This window comes from Schistocerca americana, chromosome 1, assembly GCF_021461395.2.
Source record: "Schistocerca americana isolate TAMUIC-IGC-003095 chromosome 1, iqSchAmer2.1, whole genome shotgun sequence".
NCBI classification, from domain to species: Eukaryota; Metazoa; Arthropoda; class Insecta; order Orthoptera; family Acrididae; genus Schistocerca; species Schistocerca americana.
Window position 1 is genome coordinate 1,021,561,489 of NC_060119.1, and position 19,099 is coordinate 1,021,580,587.

Sequence of the window (19,099 nt, forward strand, 5' to 3'; positions counted from 1 at the left end):
TTACAACATAAAAGTAATAACAGACAAAATAGCATGTTTAAAAAAAAACAAAAAAGACAAGCCATAAATTTAAGTAAACGCAATCAACAGAATAACATAGGAATCAACTTAATTTTTCCAGGAACTTCTCAACAGAATAGAAGGAGCGACCCATGAGGAAACTTCAGTTTCTATCTGAAAGGAGTGCATTATTACTAAGATTTTTGAATTCTTGTGATAGCGTATTGAAAATGGATGAATCAGTATACTTCACACCTTTCTGCACAAGAGTCAAGAAAATGTGATCTAAATGAAGAATGGATTTCTGCCTAGTATTAACTGAGCGAAAGCTGCTAATTCTTGGGAACAAGCTGATACTGTTAAGAAGAAGTGACAGAAAAGAATATATATATATATATATATATATATTGAGAGGCCAATGTCAGAATACCCAAACTAGTGAACAGGAGTCGACAAGAGGCTCGCAAACTTACATCACTCATTGCCTGAACTGCCCGCTTCTGAGCCAAAAATATCCTTTGAGAAGGGGAAGAGTTACCCAAAATAAAATACTATACGACATAAGCGAATGAAAATAAGCAAAAAGACTACCTCTCATGTCAAACGATCACTTACTTCAGATACCATTCGAATGTTAAAAACGGCAGCATTAAGTCTTTAAACAAAATCCTGAATGTAGGCTTTTCACAACAGTTTCCTACCTATCTGAACACCTAGAAATTATAACTGTTAAGTTTCACTAATCATATGCCCACTCTGTGATATTAAAATGTCAGGTTTTGTTGAATTGTGTGTTAGAAACTGTAAAAACTGAGTCTTACTGTGATTTAGCGTTAGTTTATTTTCGACAAGCCATGAACTTATGAGTGTCATGAACCACATTATTTGAAACAGAGCCAACTCTGGACGCAACATCCTTTACTACCAAGCTAGTGTGATCAGCAAACAGAAATATTTTAGAATTACCTATAATATTAGAGGACATATCATTTATATAAATAAAGAACAGGAGTGGCCCCAAGACGGATCCTTGGGGCACCCCACATTTGACTATGCCCCACTCAGATCCCACATCACAGACATCTTCAACACTGTGAATAATTACCTTTTGCTGTCTGTTATTAAAGTAAGAGGTGAACCAATTGTGAGCTACTCCCCATATTCCATAAAGGTCCAACTTCTGGAGCAATATTTTATGGTCAACACAATAAAACGCCTTAGCTAAATAAAAAAAGGTACCTATCATTTGAAACATTTTCTTTAATCCATCCATTACCGCATTGAGAACAGATAATATACCATTTTCAGTTGTTAAACCACTTCTAAAGTCGAATTGAAAATTTTATAGCAAATTTTGTGATATAAAATGATTAATTACCCTTACATAGGCAGCCTTTTCAATAACTTTAGTAAACATCTTGCAGAAAATAAAGGCGAAACGCATATGGCACTAAAATTGTGTTTTACTCAGTTGCTGTCAGACAGTCCGTAAGTAAAAATTATCAGTATACCGTAATATTCCACGCCACTGAGGAAAACAGGACTACAAAACTTGAAGATGTCAATACAGCTATGGCAAGCATTCCCTGTCAACGTGTACAACAGGTTCAAGAAAATACGTCTGAGACTCCATAATACGATACAGCACATAAAATTCAACAAAACATGCAAAAAGAACGATTTAATTCCAAGTTACGTTAATGTAAAGGTTAAAAACAGTTCTACAGTGGCACAAAAGTCTAACTCATTTGCAGAACGATATTGGTTACTACAGGAAATTGAGATGCTCTATTCTAAAAAACAGCACCTAAACATGATGCTCTATGAGACTCATCTAGAATTGGCAAAAAAGGTAGGAAACGCCACAGTTTTCATGGCACTAGTAGAAAAAACTGAACACAACACATACAGTGCAATGAAACATTTACAAAATAAACATAAACAGAAGATAATGAAACTAACCGTAAAAAAAGACGCAAAAATACATTTACATTTTAAATGTGAAACCACATGAGCACCAACACACAATCCATCCACGTTTAGTTAACCTAACAGAGACAGAACTACACGAAAATGAAAAAAATGCTCTTGGAAAAAGGTTTGAAACACTGCACCAATAGCAAAGTGAACAATCAATACATAGAAAATCTCATAGTAGAAACTGAACACATCCTTACACGTGAAGAACGACAACATAATTGTGAAACAAACATAGGACTGACAAGAGAACTAGTAAAAGAAGAAATAAAAGGCATAATAAAACAAACACAGCTGACACACAATAAGAATAACCAAATAGAAGCAGCCACTATGAAAAGGTTAAAACAAAAGTTAACAAACAATAACATATTAACAACAAGAGCAGACAAGGGAAAGATAACAGTACTCATGGATAGAGAGCAATACATCACAAAAACCAAGGAATACATAAACACCACTGCCATACAAAAACTGAAGTCAGATCCAACTACACGATTCCAGGCAAATGTGAAACGAACACTGAAAAACATTGAACACACACTCACATACAAACAGAAATACTACATAACACAGAAAAACCCACAAGCACCAACACTCCGCAGTCAACCAAAAGTACATAAAGACGGAATGCCAATAAGAGCTGTTATCAACTTCAAGAAAGCCCCAACATACCACATAGCCAAACACCTCCAAAAGTTAGTTACAAAACACTATAAAGTAGAAAACAACAGAACAGTGATAAACACAGGAAACCTAATGGAAGACGAACAGATACCACACACAGCATCACTGATTTCATTCGATATAGAAAATATGTATACCTCCATCCCTATCACAGAAACAATAGAAATCATAGAACAAAATCTCTCATCTCACAACAACCTCACCACAGACGCAATAAAAGAAATAACAGATATGCTCAGACTGACAAATGAACAAAACTACTTTCAGTTTGAGAATGAATATTATCTACAAAGTGATGGACTGCCCATGGGATCCCCAATATCAGGAACACTAGCAAACATTTTCATCAGTCACCTAGAAAATCAGATATTTGAAAAGATAACCACTAATGAAAGTTTCAAAATCATATATTGGTACAGATATGTGGATGACATTATTTGTCTGGTAGATGAGCCAAGTGAAAAAATAGATGAAGTCCATTCAGAAATAGACAAAGCTCATCAGAACATAAAATTTACACTTGAAAAAGAAACAGAAAATCAAATAAATTTTCTTGACATTACAATAAAAAAAGAAAATGGCAAACATACATTTAACATCTTTAGAAAACCAACAGCCACAGACACAATAATACATTCCACATCCACCCACCCCCACAGCCAGAAACTTGCAGCACTAAGACACATGAAACTATGAACAAGAAATGAGTACAATCATACAAATAGCTAGGAACAACGGGTATGACACACATGTGGTACACAGGCTCAATCAAAAAATAAAAACACAAATACAAAACAAACACAACATTTCAAGAATACAAAAGAACTCACAAGCTGAAAACTTACAAACACACTCAACAAACACACACAATGACCTACACACATAAACTAACACACAGGGTTGCAAACATCCTAAAGAGACAGGGCTTCAAAATAGCATATAAGCCTGGGCAAACCCTCCAATCACACCTAAGCCAGCCAGCTACCAAGAGGGACAAATTCCAACAATCAGGAATATATAAACTTGAATGTCAAAGTTGTGATGCAGTATACATAGGCATGACATGCAGGAATTTTGAAACAAGATACAAAGAACATATCAGGTGTTGGAAGTATGAAACAAACCATTCCACATTTGCAGAGCATTTAAAACACCATAACCATCATCCTACAAACATGGAACAAGAAATGAAAATAATGAGAATAAGCAACCATGACAAACATCTTATACAAACGCAAGAAAACTTCCACATCCAGAAAGCCGTAGCAGAAAACAAACATGTGATAAATGAACAAACAAACATCAGCACAGGCTCCCTACTATACTTAATAAAAGAAATGATAACATAAAATAAAAAAACTCTTCCCCACACCATCTGGACACACACACACACACACACACACACACACACACACACACACACACACACACACACACAGCCCACAAAATATATATATACCAAAATACACACACACACAGAGCACAAAAAAAATTATATCACACCAATACACACACACACACACACACACACATACACAAACAAACGCATATGCGAACAGATCACAGATATTTCAATAATTACACTTGAAAATTTGGTAATAACATTCGATCTTTGGCAAAAACATTTGACAGTCGGCAACAGAAACCAAAACACTGCATTGAAACAAGCGTTTAATTCATAGTGCTGTGGAGTGTGGGAAAAAAACCGCAAATTGGCATTCATAAGAAGAAGAACAACACCAAAAATGCAACAGGAGCGTAATATGTAAGAAATTGTCCACGCAACCTGTAAGTACAGTTCAAAGCAGTACTACTTAATAGGAAATACCAACCACCAGAACTGTTTATGACCTACAAGCATTGTGACAAAATGTAAATTAAATAGCTAACATACGTACATATTCGAGGTCACTGATGATGCCTTGCAGAAAATAAAGGCGAAACGCTTACGGCACTAAAATTGTGCTTTATTCAGTTGCTGTCAGACGGTCCATAAGTAAAAATTATCAATATACCGTAACTTTAGTAAACACCAATGGCATGGAAATAGGTCTAAAATTGCCTATATTATCCCTTTCTCCCTTTTTATGTTGAGTAATCGTTAAGGAAACTGACCATTATTAAAGAAAACATTACAAAATATGAATAAGTACAGGGCTAACATGTGCAGCATAGTTCTTTAATACACTGCTAACCACTCCCTCATATCGATGAGAGTCCTTAGTCTTCAGTGATATAATTATTGGCTCAATCTTCTCCTTGTCAGTATCACAGAGGAGTATTTCATAATTCAATCACGGAAAGGCTTTTTCCAAGAGAGATTGTGATTCTCTGTAGAAACTAAGTTTTATTTAATTCACTAGCAATGCCCAGAAAATTATTGTTAAATACTGTACATGTATATGACAGAAATATTTTTGTTATGAAATAACTTTATATCGTCGACTTTGTGCTACTGACCAGACATTTCCTTCACAACTGTCCCAGTGCTCTTAATTTTATCCTGTGAATTAGCTATTCTGTTTGAGTGCCACCTACTCTTTGCCTTCCTAATAGCATTTTAAGCACCTTACAAGGTTGTTTCTAATAGACTACTGTAGCTTGATTGTGACTGCTTCTAACATTTTGATATAAATCCCACTTTGTTCTACACGATACCCTTACCCTCCAGTCAGCCACCCACCCAGGCTGCCTTTTGCTGCTAGTACCCTGTTTAGAACGTTCTAATGGAAAGCAACTCTCAAAGAGTATGAGAAACGTATTAAGGAAAGCAAGATATTTGTCATCTATCTTATCAGCACTATAAACATCCTTCTATTCTTGTACCTTAACGAAGTTTAAGAACCTCTCTATCACCGTTGGATAAGCTTTTCTACATTATTCGTAATTACATATAATACTGGTTTAAGTACAAATACCTTTTAGTATTATAATTTGTGCATCATGGTCTGAAAGGCCATTCATCCTTTTACTAACAGAATGACTATCTACTAATTAAGAATGAATACAAATACTGTATTTGACTGTGCTGCTGTTCCCCTGCACCCTGGTCGGAAAAAACAGTCTTCATCATATCATATGAGTTTAGTAGGTCTTCGAACATCTTTTTTCCTTGCACAATCACACACAAAATTAATACTGAAGTCACCACCTAACAATAATTTTTCGTACTTCGCATAAAGTGAACCAGGAACCCTCTCTAGCTTGAGCAGATATGCTCTGAGGTCAGAGTTAGAGGACCTATAAACAACAACAATTAGAAGTTAAGTATCACTAAATTCAACTACAAGGTATCAGATTATACAATGGTAAGACAGAGTTTTAGGAACCAGGTTTTAAATTGTAAGACATTTCCAGGGGCAGATTGGACTCTGACCACAATCTATTGGTTATGAATTGTAGATTAAAACTGAAGAAACTGCAAAAAGGTGGGACTTTAAGGAGATGGGACCTGGATAAACTGAAGGAACCAGAGGTTGTACAGAGTTTCAGGGAGAGCATACGGGAACAATTGACAGGAATGGAGGAAAGAAACACAGTAGAAGAAGAATGGGTAGCTCTGAGGGATGAAGTAGTGAAGGCAGCAGGGGATCAAGTAGATAAAAGACGAGGTCTAGTAGAAATCCTTGGGCAACAGAAGAAATACTGAATTTAATTGATTGAAGGAGAAAATATAAAAATGCAGTAAATGAAACAGGCAAAAAGGAATACAAACGTCTCAAAAATGAGATCGACAAGAAGTGCAAAATGGCTAAGCAGGGATGGCTAGAGGACAAATGTAAGGATGCAGAGGCTTATCTCACTAGGGGCAAGATAGGTACTGCCTACAGGAAAATTAAAGAGAGCTTTGGAGAAAAGAGAATAACTTGTATGAATATCAAGAGCTCGGATTGAAACCCAGTTCTAAGCAAAGAAGGGAAAGCAGAAAGGTGGAAGGAGTATAAAGAGGATGTATACAAGGGCGATGTTCTTGAGGACAATATTATGGAAGACGATGTAGATGAAGATGAAATGGGAGATACGATACTGCGTGAAGAGTTTGACAGAGCACTGAAAGACCTGAATCGAAACAAGGTCCCGGGAGTAGACAACATTCCATTAGAACTACTGACGGCCTTGGGAGAGCCAGTCCCGACAAAACTCTACCATCTGGTGAGCAAGATGAATGAGACAGGTGAAATACCCTCAGACTTCAAGAAGAATATAATAATTCCAATCGCAAAGAAAGCAGATGTTGACAGATGTGAAAATTACCGAATTATCAGTTTAATAAGTCACAGCTGCAAAATACTAAGGCGAATTCTTTACAGACGAATGGAAAAACTGGTAGAAGCCGACCTCAGGTAAGATGAGTTTGGATTCCGTAGAAATGTTGGAACATTAGAAGAAAGATTAAGGAGAGGCAAACCTACGTTTCTAGCATTTGTTGACTTAGAGAAAGCTTTTGACAATATTGACTGGAGTACTCTCTTTCAAATTCTAAAGATGGCAGGTGTAAAATACAGGGAGGGAAAGGCTATTTACAATTTGTACAGAAACCAAATGGCAGTTATAAGAGTCGAGGGGCAAGAAAGGGAAGCAGTGGTTGGGAAGGGCTGAGACAGGGTTTTAGCCTCTCCCCGATGTTATTCAATCTGTATATTGAGCAAGCAGTAAAGGAAACAAAAGAAAAATTCGGAGAAGAAATAAAAACTTTGAGGTTTGCCGATGACATTGTAATTCTGTCAGAGACTGCAAAGGACTTGGAAGAGCAGTTGAACAGAATGGACAGTGTCTTGAAAGGTGGATATAAGATGAACATCAACAAAAGCAAAACGAGGATAATGGAATGTAGTCGAATTAAGTCGGGTGATGCTGAGGGAATTAGATTAGGAAATGAGACACTTAACGTAGTAAAGGAGTTTTGCTATTTGGGGAGCAAATAACTGATAATGGTCGAAGTAGAGAGGATATAAAATGTAGACTGGCAATGGCAAGGAAAGCGTTTCTGAAGAAGAGAAATTTGTTAACATCGTGCATAGATTTAAGTGTCAGGAAGTCGTTTCTGAAAATATTTGTATGGAGTGTAGCCATGTATGGAAGTGAAACATGGACGATAAATAGTTTGGACAAGAAGAGAATAGAAGCTTTCGAAATGTGGTGCTACAGAAGAATGCTGAAGATTAGATGGGTAGACCACATAACTAATGAGGAGGTATTGAATAGAATTGGGGAGAAGAGGAGTCTGTGGCACAAATTGACAAGAAGAAGGGACCGGTTGGTATGGCATGTTCTGAGGCATCAGGAGATCACGAATTTAGCATCGGAGGGCAGCGTGAAGGGTAAAAATCGTAGAGGGAGACCACGAGATGAGTACACTAGGCAGATTCAGAAGGATGTAGGTTGCAGTAAGTACTTGGAGATGAAGAAGCTTACACAGGATAGAGTAGCATGGAAAGCTGCATCAAACCAGTCTCAGGACTGAAGACCACAACAACAAGAACAACAAATTCAACTGCCGCTGCACAACATTCAAATACCTGTTTAGTGCAGTGCCGTGATACCTCTACGAACTCAAATGCAATGCTGTTTTTTACGTACATGATCACTCCTCCCGCCGGCCGGAGTGGCCGAGCGGTTAAGGCGCTACAGTCTGGAACCGCACGACCCCTACGGTCGCAGGTTCGAATCCTGCCTCGGGCATGGATGTGTGTGATGTCCTTAGGTTAGTTAGGTTTAAGTAGTTCTAAGTTCTAGGGGACTTATGACCACAGCAGTTGAGTCCCGTAGTGCTCAGAGCCATTTGAACCATTTTTGATCACTCCCCCACCCCGCAAATAACTCCCTGAAAAACAGCCAGATAATCTGTATCCTGGAAAAGGAAGCCTATGAATTGTCAAATTATTTAAGTGGTCCTCCGATATACCAAAAATGTCAGAGTCAACATCTATAAGTAGTTCACTAATTTTATCTCTAATACCTTTCATATTTTGATGAAAAACGCTAATTCCTTCTCTGCTTGGATACCTGACCGCCTCTGAAGGTGATTCTTTTGATAGAGGGACTTCCTTTAAGCAGGTATACCTATCAGCTGACTTCAATCTAAAATAAAGTGCAGCTCTAGCACCAGCTGCTAAAGGAATTTTTCCATGAAGTATCGCACCACTACCCACTACACTGTCACCTATAAACTTTGCCAGCCTCCCCTTCCCATATCAATTGAGGTGCGGGCCGTGTCTAGTGAAACCCAACCTATTGACAGACTCAAATAGCATCACTTCAATTTCAAGCATTCCCACCGCCATCAGTGCCTTCTGCAGCCCCACATTAACATGCCAAACAGCAACATTAAGATGAGGCCAATCATGACTATGAAACACTTGCAAGAAGTGCACATTAGTGCTACCAGTTTGAGTAGCTATATTTAGCAGGTCACCCACTACATTATATTCCCCGTCCGTATCAATATTATTCGCTATTCCACCCACAATCACTACCTGATCCTCTTTCGTAAAATTCCTACGTAACTTCCCTATGCTGTCATCACCTGAGCCAATCCTGGGCTAGGCTTCAGAATGCTAGTGACCTGGTACTCACTCCCAACACGTCCTACAACTGCTGGTCCACACCTCTATCATGCGAACTAGCTATCAACAGAACCTTCTTCTTTCTGTTAGACTTTGCAACTGACTTAGGCTTCCTAACTGCTGAGGACTGCTGCGTGTTTCCTACATCTGCAGCTACAAGACACTTCTCTCCATTCAACTCTGACAGTTGGTCAAATCTATTGCTCATACGCAAAGTACAACTGTCTGAATATCTCCTCGTCCTAGCTGACTTCTTACCAACTCTCATATCCTATTCCACCCTTCTTCCTCCTCAACCTGTCTAGTTTTTCTTTTGCATCAGTAACGGCACCTGAAGATTACAGAGCTTACGCTCCTGCTCCTCTGTCAACTTATTACTGCTACAAATTCTGCATTTCAAGTGTGGATCTCGCTAGCATGACCCTGGCTTCTCCACTGCATTCCCCCGCTTCCCCCCCCCCCCAATGAAAATACTTTGAACAAATCCCACGCCGCAACCCACTACTTGGAAACCTACGACAAAGCCCATGCTTCTCACTCACTGTAAAATTTTAACAGTTACTCAAAAAACTAAACGTCTGCATTACTTAAGTTCAGTCTGTGACACTCCCTCCCATATTTTGTATTATCGCGAAATATGGGAGAGAGTGTCACAGAAATGACACAGGATTTGGGCTGGGCATTATTAAAAGAAAGGCGTTTTTCGTTGCGACGGAATCTTCTCACGAAATTCCAATCACCAACTTTCTCCTTCGAATGCGAAAATATTTTTTTGACACCACCCTACATAGGAAGAAACGATCACCACGATAAAATAAGGGAAATCAGAGCTCGTATGGAAAGATATAGGTGTTCGTTCTTTCCGCGCGCTATACGAGATTGGAATAGTAGAGAATTGTGAAGGTGGTTCGATGAACTCTCTGCCAGGCACTTAAATGTGATTTGCAGAGTATCCATGAAGATATAGATGTACAACAGTAGAACTATTTAAAGAACTAACAATATTGGTCACGAAATTCTCTCTCTACTGAGAAAGCAACAATTTTTACTAATACAACTAAACCACAACTAATACCAATACCACCAAAACGCCACACAATTTCTTAGCTAAAACCAAAAATTGAAGCGGCCACTGGAACTCACCGTAAGTAAAACAGTGAGTGAAAATTTTAGTGAAATATTTTATTAGAAATAATAAGAAACGTCATTTGAAGCTACCGCATGAAATTTACTAAACGACTTCAACGCACAAACAACTCTAAAAAACATAGTGGGTGAAAGTGCCCGGAAATTTATTAAAACGTTATTTCGCCAGAAACAGCACGAGGCACCGTTGAAAACTACTAAGTTTAAAAACTGTATAACAGTCAATATTCACCACTAGGTATCACGGGAATAAAGGAGGTCTGGGGGAGGGGGGGGGGGGGGGGGGGTTGTCTACCATTGGTTCTACGTAGTCTTTGAGATAACAACCACGTCAATATTCAGACTGCCCCAGGAGGAATACTGCGTCCTCAATATCGAAGATGAAGTGCTCATAGCTCTTAAGGTACGCAATTTGTAGTCCATGTTTAATAGGCTTTTTTGCATCTAATGTTCATTTTTGTCATGCCCCTGAATATTGACCTGAGACACTCCAGTATGTATTCGGAAAATACTAGATGTGCTCTCAACTCCCACTCATATCCCAACCTCGGAAATCGTGACATCTTCGGAAGCAACAGATAAATATTTGTGACAAGGAAGCCCATATACACTCATGCTAATAAATTAAGGATAATTGCAGAATATAGTGGCACACAACGTGGCACTATACAAAACTGTCGCTAAGAGCATAGGCACATAGGGAACACACACGACACAAATCTGTAAGTCCACGGTATTGGTGATAAGTTGAGAAAACCGTCCCGAAACACATGTGCTACAAAACGTCACGTTTCCTGCGCGTGTACCCCAACATCAATATGGGATATGATCACCATGCACACGTAGAGAGGCTGCACAACGGGTTGGCATACTCTGGATCAGGTGGTCGAGCAGCTGCTGGGGTATAGCTTCCCATTCTTGCACTAGTGCCTGTCGGAGCTCCTGAAGTATCCTAGGGGTTTGTCGCCTGATGTCTTCTGTTTCAAGGTACTCCTCCACGATGGCAGCTCGGTGGGTGCGTGAGTTATCATCCATCAGGAGGAAGGTGAGACCCACTGCACCCCTGAAAAGGCGGACATACTGGTGCAAAATGACGTCCCGACACACCTGACCTGTTACAGTTCCTCTGTCAAAGACATGCAGGAGTGTATGTGCACCAATCATAATCCCACCCAACACCATCAAACCACAACCTCCATACAGGTCCCTTTCAAGGACATTAAGAGGTTGGTATCTGGTTCCTGGTTCACGCCAGATGAAAACCCGGCGAGAATGTTCAGACTATACTTGGACACGTCCGTGAACATAACCTGGGACTCCTGTTCCAATGACCATGTACTGTGTTCTTGACACCAGGCTTTACGGGCTCTCCTGTGACCAGGGGCCAGTGGAATGTACCTTGCAGGTCTCTGGGCGAATAAACCACGTGTTCAGTCGTGTGTAGATTGTGTGTCTGGAGACAACTGTTCCAGTGGCTGCGGTAAGGTCCCGAGCAACGCTGCCTGCAGTACTCCGTGGCCGTCTGCGGGCACTGATGGTGAAATATCGGTCTTCTTGTGATGTTGTACACTGTGGACGTCCCGTACTGTAGCGCCTGGACGCGTTTCTTGTCTGCTGGAATCGTTACCATAATCATGAGATCACACTTTGTGGCACACGGATGGCCCGTGCTACGACCTGCTGTGTTTGACCAGCCCTGATGTCCTACCCCTCATAACGTCATCAATGTGCGTTCTTTGAGCCATTTTCAACACACAGTCACCATTAGCACGTTTGAAAACTCTGCTCACTTACTCGCTGCACTGTATTCTGACATGCACCAACACACCTCTGCGTATGTGGACTGCTGACAGCGCCACCGTGCGACGACCGCAGGTCAAATGCACCGCATGGTCATACCCCGAGGTGATTTAAACCCGCAAACCTACCACCAGAGCGTTGTTTCACCATGTATCAGCATTATCCTTAATTTATGAGCATGAGTGTATTTCATAGTTTCTTTGCTCGCCTCTCAGTGGTGACATAAAACTAACATCCCGTTCACTATAAGCGATTGACGCGTGTCAATCTGTAAGCAGTAAAGGAATACTATCATCAATGGCGCTGGCCCCGATCTATATCTAAGCCTATATCGTATATAAAGTACGAAATACGCAAGGAGGTGCTCTACGTAAATTTACCACTCCTATCAAGCCACTGAATGTATACACATTTCGAGCAACGTTCATCCGAGGATAAGATTTACGTTCGACTGTCTGAGTGATCATCTCCATATTATACAGATTTCCAAATCATTGTACTTATTTTGAAGCAGACACGATAGAAAGCTAAACTAGTAAGTACCTATGGTCTGCCGGCCGCGGTGGTCTAGCGGTTCTAGGCGCTCAGTCCGGAACCGCGCGACTGCTACGGTCGCAGGTTCGAATCCTGCCTCGGGCATGGATGTTTGTGATGTCCTTAGGTTAGTTAGGTTTAAGTAGTTCTAAGTTCTAGGGGACTGATGACCACAGATGTTAAGTCCCATAGTGCTCAGAGCCATTTGAACCATTTTGAACCTATGGTCTGAAGAACGGATATGGTTGTTTAATATTTTGTTTTACCTGGCGATGAATGAGTATTAAAAACCTAGTATCATAAAATAAAAAAGGAAGATCCGTTCCTAAAAATAATCGACTTTTGCTCTAATCACTTTGCAGAGAAATGTTTTGATACAGAGAGGGTCTGTGTGTGAGTGTGTGTGTGTGTGGGGGAGGGGGAGGGGAGGGGGAGTGTAAGCTGACCATTTATTCAATTCTTTGTATTTTTCAGGTAATAATTAATAATCGTAATTTCATGTAATAATTACCTTACTGTGTGCAGCTTATAAGATCCTGGACATGCTGTCGCAGACGCGGCTAACACCGTATGTCGAGGATGTAACTGAATACCAGCGAGCAAGGTTTACAACTATATATAAGGCAAGTGTTATCAAAGAGCTGGGAATTTTGCAGAGTTGTTCACTGTCTTTTTATGAACTTCGAAAAAAGCACATGCAAATGTGAACAGGCAAGCAGTATGTCAAGAATTGGAAAGTGTGCAAGTTCCCAGAAAACTAGTAAAACCAACACAAGCACGTATACAAGAGACAGTATGCACGGTGGAAGTGAGTGGGAAGATGTCGGAGAAGTTTGAGGTGGGGGACAGGATTGTGGCAGGGAGATACCCATTCCCCCATCTGTTTAATCATGTACTAGAAAGATCACTAAAAACAGTAAGAAGTCTAGACAGTTATTCAGCTGGGTAGATGGATGAGCACCATGGCCTAAGCGAATGGTATAGTTTTAATACCACAGAATCAGTAAGATCTGGTTCAGATTGTGAGAGTGTTCACGAATGATAACGAGAGCAAGCATGAAGATGCAGATAAGACCAAATACTTCGCAGTGAGCAGACAGAACGGTGAAAGACCTTTAAATGTGGATGGTAAAAATCTTTGAAAGGGTAAAAGAGCGCAGATATGTGGGGCAATACTCAGCGAAAGGAATGAGATAGACAGGGAAATAACGGCAAGAACTCAAGCGGGAAACAGGTTTCAGAAACTCCAGGCTTCTGACGAGATCCACGAAGTTTAGGATCTACAAGACAGTGGTACATATAAGCCGTGGTCCTATATGGGGCGGAGACCTGGACTCAGACCCAAAAGATAGATATAAATATCTTGACATTTGACAGTATTCTCTGAGACAGATTTTTGAACCAGTGGACGATAGGGACGATTGGAGAAGCAGGGAAAACCCCGTACAGCAGGAGTTGTACAAGTCGCTGAACTCCGTGGCAGTTATTAAAGAGTTAAGATAGAAGCGGCATGTGTACGTCATGCGATCACCAGGCAGGAGGTGGAAGAAAACGTCAGAGGCGACAGACCAATGGGATGACCACAGCTGAAATTGATTGATGGGATCAGTGAGGTTATGAGTACGATGGGTCTAGCTGAAGAAAAATACACAGACCGAAGCAAGATGGAGGAGGCTGATTGGCGACACCAAACACCGGCTTTGATCCGTGTGGCCAGCCTAGTAAGCGGGTAGGTAATATTTATTCTGTAATGTAGCGGACACTTACAAATAAAATGCGCTAACTGAACATTATACAACGTAAAATATTAATGTGGTATTGTCTATTATAAACAGAAAAATGAAGAATGAGAAAAGAATATAAAATAACAGGAGACATAGCCCCTAATTTGAACATATTACATCTCAAAATTTGATGCTTTCAGGACACTTCCATTTTGGTGTACTAGGAATGGATGCCATCGTGGCAAACGAATTAAAACACAGACCTGGCAACACAATCAAGTGCACCGAAAAAGTTAAAAAATAGCAACGATTGACAATTTCTTTCCAATAAGAAAAGAATAGCGTCAGTTGTCGCAAACACGCGAAATGCCCTTGCATTTGTTCAAATGGTTCAAATGGCTCTGAGCACTATGGGACTTAACTGCTGAGGTCATTAGTCCCCTAGAACTAAGAACTAGTTAAACCTAACTAACCTAAGGACATCACAAACATCCATGCCCGAGGCAGGATTCGAACCTGTGACCGTAGCGGTCTTGCGGTTCCAGACTGCAGCGCCTTTAACCGCACGGCCACTTCGGCCGGCCTTGCATTTGTCTCTCAGGGCTTTAAGCCAAGGTCTTTCAATATATTAGTGAAAATTATTATGATGCCTATGAAAAACGTATACGAAATCCACGATACTTTGAACAGCACGGTATCTGTCGGTATTAGCGATATAATAATAATATTCAAACTCTGCAGAGCGACATTTTACGCCGTACGAAGTCATGTACACTGGGATGCACTGTATGACGACAATGAAAATCATGTTGTAGGGCTGGGCAAACAATACTCGCGTTCGAACTGGCTCGAGCTTTCCCGATTCGCCGCAGCGTTCGATACAGTATTGAGCTCGTTCCAACGGTCACGTGGCATTTGACTAGTGCGTGTGCAAGGAATACGAACGAAACTATGAACTTGCCACAACAATAAGCTATAGCTCTGCTTAAAAGTTGACAATTTCGTGGAAGTCTGAAGGAAATAGCATTAAATCCTACTACTGCACAAACTCCTATTGTGCTCGGACAAATTTACAATATATTGGTGTATATATATATATATATATATATATATATATATATATATATATATATATATATATATAAGACGTAAAAGTTATCTGCCGAAAGAATATTATTTTATTGAACCGTGTATAACATTTTATTTGTTTGAGAGGCAGTAATGATTTACCAAGTAGGTTGCAAATGAGCAGTTCAGTCCCTATTCACGTTGTAGAATAACAGGTAGAAACTTTACCATATTTTAAACACTATGAAAACAAGACAGTAACTTTCAAATGAAACAGTCAAGACAGTTAATCAAGAATTAACTGCCGAACAAACGAAATGTATCGTAATAAAGGAATTGTAATTTTTATCTAGAGAATGAATTACGGCAGCAAGACCTATCTTCCAGACTTGACAATTAGACGCCACTAGATGGCGATACAAGAGCAAGCTCGAGAATTGCAAACTTTTATTTATTTGTTAGTTGTCTTTGGTAAATATTCCCTACATCATAGAAGATAACTCAGTCCTTGTTTCACAGCTATTTTTATTATTAAAATCCGTAGTGTATCAGAACGCTGAACAGGTCGTTGTGATGATACTAACAACAGTCACCAGATCTCAGGCCAGTCAATAGATTGAACAGAACCCGAGATTTCCCGAAATGTGAGTTAAGATATTCGAACAGTTCGAGTCGTTTTTAAACAAAGCCCTGTCATGTTGTATGCAGCTGAATGCTCACTCCATAGATGTTCCTACGCTTTTTGTTGAACGAAGTGTTTCATAGTATGGTTTCAGCGATTAATTACGTGTCGGTCACATAGTGTTAAAAATATTTGTAATTGTAACGAATAAATTAGCTTAAATATTTAAAAAAATTTATAAGAACTAGTTTGTAGTTTTTGCACATTTGTTGTGACTGGCAGCATGAAAAATCTTTGGTCACACGAGGCAGAATCTTTGCTTGTAAGTCGCAATGGATTGCTCTGCTAAATAGTTATGTTGATAGTCGATGCTAATCCTACGAATATATTTTGCGGCCAGCCTGAAAGTGAACTCCAGCCTGAAAGCGGACTCCCACTCCACTTCATTGCAAACTTCTGCACCATAACACTGAGCGAGGTAAAGCTATGTGAAACTAAATGTAGTCCGTAAGACCCTTTAAAGATTTTTCGGCATATAGTGCGAATCTTTCAGTCCTTTTCAATTAAGATTCGCCATGTCTCTACCGTGAACTCAGATGAAGGCAGTTTCTTGTTTCAAAGACACTACCTGACCAGAAAGATTTCTCAGCGGAACGCAACTGTTTAGCTCAATATTTGTGTAACCGACTTTATAATATTTTCTATTGTTTATTTTGTTATTATAAGTACCTAAAGATACGTGCTGAATTTCTCGTTATCTTCTACAACTCACAACCAAATTGTCACCTTGCAACCTTACCTAGACCTCTGGCTGTGCACAGATCAGTCAGTCACTACAACCAAGATTTCACAGGGGTCCAATACAAAACTTTAGTCCTCATCCCGCCTTCTTCAGTTCTGTTAAAAACACACTTCTAACTGTTGTATAAACTCCAGGTTTACAACTAGGAAAAACACAGCATGCTCCCCTACTCGTGTAGGGTATATCGACACAATTAAATCGCGTACAATGCTGAACGTTGCGCCCAGTTACGAAAACCCTATGAGAAACAACTTTGAGGCAAAAGATCTTTAATTATTGGAATAAGGTTGCTTTTTCAGTTGTAGATCATAGGGTAAAACGAGGAACAGCTTAAGTAGTATTTAAAAAGCGAATGTGAAGATCACGTTATGTTTGCAGGGATCAAGAAAGTCATAGCTCAAATGTCTTTTAAGACGCGTTAAGTGCAGAGGGTGCATTTCTACGTGTCTGACGTACCACTCTTCGAATTTAGCCACATCGTCTGCACATAAATTAACGTGTGAAAGGTTTAGTGCACGACCATTTCGCGCATACATTCAACGAAGTGAAAACAGCCCCTACCTGATCCTGTATTTCCAGTGGTTCATTTTTTTAAGAGACAACAATGGCAAACGCTAGATTTGCACACGAGCAGCGTATTTAGTGGAAACAAGGAAGGATACTTTTTTCCTTTGTTTGAAACAAGGGGCACAAATGACCATTGTGTTGCAATATGTCAATAAAACACAGCAAGAATACGACACTGTAAATAAACAAGATTTAAGACATACACTTGGATGACTATAAATTTAGCGTATTTAATAACATAACAGACAAACGTAAAAGGAGGGCAGCAATGTACATAAACGACGGACTAGTGTCTCATACCATGAAATAAATGTGTAGTGTGTACAATTTCTCGAGCATTTTTTAACGCTTTGGCAGCTGACCGCGTCTAGAAACAATCAGGTTTGTAATGCATACTGCATGCTACCAAAAACGGGAATGCCACGAAAATTTTGGAAAGCAACTGTAGAGCTAATGATAAGTTCATTAATAAGATTTTACTGAAGTTTAAAATGTATGGAAAGTCAAATGTATAATTTTTTACAGATATTACAAATTGGTCGAACGTACTAATGCCTAATCTCATGTGTTATATCGTCTATCATAGTAATATTCCCAAGAACGAGACTCAACCTAAGAAGGCTGTATACATTTAACGGCTCATTGTTGTCCGCAAGCACCTGGTACGGATAGCTACAAATAACTGTTGTAATCAGAAAGACGGAAATGATTCATCAGTTTAGTACTTGCAGCGAAATAGTTATTTGTTGACGCTATAGTGCACCTTTCAACAGTGTATCGCAGTCTATGTACCTCTGAGTACCGGCAGGTTTGAGACATAATACAGCCGGCATCTTTTGCTTGAAAGAAACAAAACAAGCCATATTGTAAACCTTTCTTCGTATTCTTAGGTGAAATAAGAAAAAAGGATTTCATGAGCAATTTTCATACAGATAATTTGAGACAAAGCCAGAAAAACAATTTTTAAAAACAAACGCCTGTAAAAACCAACTCTTGTAAAAAAAACATTACCTTTAGTATTTTTATCCTCGGAAGAAAATGCATAATAAACACGAAACTTTGCGTGTAATAACTTGCCTATACTGTGTCTTCGAAATCAAAATTTCATTCCCGTTTTGCTTTGCAATTGTTTAAAATTGGGGGCAAATTTGAGGACATTTGTAAAAACGCCAAAAACTGGTATTTTCGGCTCACTTTTAGAAAAAAAAAAAAAAAAAAAAAAAAAAGCTCTTGCAAACCATCTCCATTAGAAAGATCATGTTCTAAACTATCTAAAAAACTAGACAATGGCTTTAAAGTGTTCCAGACCAAAGGTAGAAGAGGTTTCTTTCAGGTTCTTAAGCTTGTATGTAGTAACGTGCTGCTCTGGAACCCAGTACTTTTCATTTCTAGATTGCATGATGAAGTACCCTCTGCTCAGTGGAAGACTTGCAGAAGTTTCAAATCCATCAATCTTTCTCGTAAATGCATGCAGCATATTGCCTTTGCTTGCTGATATTAATATACTTCCTTCAGTATCACTAATTTTTGCTAGGAAAGAGGATTCATCATTTCAAACTTTGCTGACATGAACTTTTGTTTCATCACTTAGCAAAATGTGATGATT